Source organism: Pinus tabuliformis, chromosome 7 (assembly GCF_031772625.1).
Source record: "Pinus tabuliformis cultivar Carrire ecotype Pingquan chromosome 7, CPIR1, whole genome shotgun sequence".
NCBI lineage: Eukaryota > Viridiplantae > Streptophyta > Pinopsida > Pinales > Pinaceae > Pinus > Pinus tabuliformis.
In genome coordinates, this window is record NC_142293.1 from 654,214,553 (window position 1) to 654,217,787 (window position 3,235).

Sequence of the window (3,235 nt, forward strand, 5' to 3'; positions counted from 1 at the left end):
AAATCCTCCCCCTTTCTACGAGAATCTTAATTTGATTTCAAGAATTGTTCATCAAGAGAGTTCTGTGACTCCCGTGTTTAAATCTCGTTCATGTCCTGCAATTTTTAAGTATCTTGAAGAGCTTGATTTTGATGAAAAGTCTGAATTGTCATTGTTTGAAACCAAATCCGAAAGTGCTTTTGGTTCTATAGTTCCAAATCCTGACTTTGTTGCAGCTCTTGAAGTTGAAAGAAATAATAAATCAATTGAGAATTTTATCTTAAAGCACCTCCAAAGTGAAATTCATGCTTCAAATATTGTTGATTTCCTAGAAGCTGCATTTGCATCCCTTGGATCTTCCGTAACGGCATCCACTTTGAAAATCCCTACCGAGCCTCCTTTCATTCTCACCCTTCCCCCACAGCCTACTATTGTTGATCAAAAGTCTGCTGTAAATTCACCTCCATCTACTCCTTCTACGTCCAAAATTGCTTCACCTCCACATACACCTCCTCATACACCTCACACATCAGCTGCACCTTCTTCCCCAACATCTCCAAGGCTGATTTCCAATCCACCAAGAGCAATGGATACTCGGTTTGCACCTCTCACACTACCTCAAGATTTGGGTGACATGCCCGAAGATTATCAGAGTAAAATTCCTTTGTTTGATGGCACTCCTCAAATTACCATGGCTCAGCAACATGTGGAAAAGATGACGGATTTCTTTGAGCTTCATGAGATTGATGCAGAAAACGTGACCATGAGATTATTCGTGCAAACTTTCGCAGGTGAGATAAGAAAATGGTTCAGAGCTTTGACAGCTAGAAGTATTCCCACATTAGAAGAGCTTCAAAGGCAGTTTTTGGATCACTGGGAAGTCAAGAAAGATCCTCTTCAGATCACTTCTGAATATACCAAGATCAAGCGGAATGGTAGTAAGTCTGTGCAAGACTATTGTACTAGATTCAATGCGGTTTATAATGCAATTCCTGATGATTTAAAGCCCACTAGAAGGTTAGCTTTTCTTAAATTCCCGGATGGTTTTGATCCCGACATGGCTTATCAATTGAGAGAGAGAGATCCAGCTACCTTAGAAGAAATGTAGAAAATTTCCGTTAGTGTTGAGGCAAATTTGAATGACAAGAGAGCTAGATTGAAAACCGAGAAGAGAGTTTCAATAAAGGAAGAAGCTTCTACTTCAGATCAGGTGCTCCGCAAGGTAGAAAATATGATTGAAAGGTTGACACTTGATAAGCCTGAACCACAGATCCGGAATCCTAATTTCCATGGACAACAGCAACCTCAATTCAGGATCAAACAACGTGAGCAGCGAGCACAAGAACCGGCATCACAACAGCAGCAAGTAAAGACACCTCTTCAGCAGAATTTTGTTGGTCCCGAATCTGATGATGAAGACCATGTAATAGGGGAAGAAAATCACTTCTTTACTCCTGATGATATGCCCACTTTTATCACTGAAGATGATGAATATGCAGAAAGTTCAGCTGTACAGCAGGATGCAGATTTTATCTTGGTGAATGATACAGCTCTTGAAGAGGAGTCGGATGAGTATCAGAGAGGTTATATGCATGCCTTGTCCACCCAGCAGTGTCATTATTCATTATGAAATAGAAATGTCCCCATCAATCCAATTCAAAAGAGAAAGGAAGGTCCAGCATCTAAGAATGAGCCACCTGTTGCACCAAATAAAGGGAAAGAAGTTGCTGATCCTATGCCTAACAAATCATCAGCAAATGAATGAGTCAATCAGCCCATTGTACCAAAGGATAAAGCTAAGAAGAAAGAGGTTCCAGCCAAAGAGGTAGAGAAGACTTCTACTTTTAGTTTAGAAAATGAAATTTCTAAATTAAAGGTATCCATTCCCTTGACAGAGCTGATGAGGAACAGCAGTTATAGAGGTCATGTTTCCAAAATTTTGAATTTTGATCCAATGTCTGATATGGTGAGTGTAGAAGATGATCAACCTGAACTGATTTTTGGACCAGCATTGAATGGTGAGTCTCCAGATAGTGATGTACCTCCTTTTTATATCAGTTTGAGAGTGCATGAGTTTGTGTTGCATAATGCTATGTTCGATTCCGGCGCCTCCCACAATATTATGCCAAAGGTTATCATGGAAAAGTTGGGTTTGGACATTACCAAAAAATACCATGATCTCTATTCGTTTGACTCTAGCAGGGTAAGATGTATTGGGCTCATTAAAGACTTGGTGGTCAATTTGGATCAAATTCTGGCAAAGAACGTTTTGATGGATGTGGTGGTGGCGAATATACCTCTTAGGTTTGGAATGCTCATTTCCCGATCTTGGGGAGAAAAGATTAAAGGAACTATGTAGCTTGATTTCTCCTATGCAACGATTCCTGTCTTTTGTCAAATGAGAAAACTTTATCGGGAGAAAAAAATGAAATACAAGATTACAAGCAAGGAGAAACCAATTAATCATCCGATTAATTATGTACATACAGAATTAGAGTCTTTTGTTTTGTATTCAGATAGTTTCAATGAGATTGATAGTTAGTTAGTTGCAGCAGATGATATTCCAGAAACAGCAAAGAATTTCAGAGAAGTTTTGAAGAAATAAATTCAAGAACAGGGCAATACCATTCAGCAACCGGAAAAGGATAATGGACAACAAGCAGAAAAAATACAGCAAATAGAGTTTCAGCACTTAGAATAAGAGGAAGATGACCTCTAGACTATGGATTTCGATGGAGCAGTGGGAAGTGATGGTGTTGGAATTGGAATTTGGGTATGCAGTCCTTTTTCTGCTCCAAATAAAGTGCTGAGTAATGTGCGGGTATGTTCTTACAAACTTGCTTTTGATTGCTTCAACAATGAAGCTGAGTATGAGGCTCTGATCGCTGGCCTAAATATCCTAAGAAAGCTTAATGATAAGAGGATTGTTGTATATGGCAACTCCGAATTGGTGATTAAGCAAGTTAAAGGCGCATATAAAGCAAAGCATCCTCGGATGCGGACATACCGGAATGCTCTCCTAGACATTTTGAAATTGTTTTCTGATTACACCTTGACGTGTGTGCCTCGTATTCAAAATAGTATTGCTGATGCACTTGCTAAGGCAGCGATTAATTTGAAGATTCCTATGAATTCAAGTAATAAATTCGAAATCCATGTGAAACATTGTCCGACTATCTCGGATAATCAGAGATATTGGCAAGTTTTCCAAGATGATGAGGAGATTGATGATTGTTTGCAAAACAAAGGTAAGTTC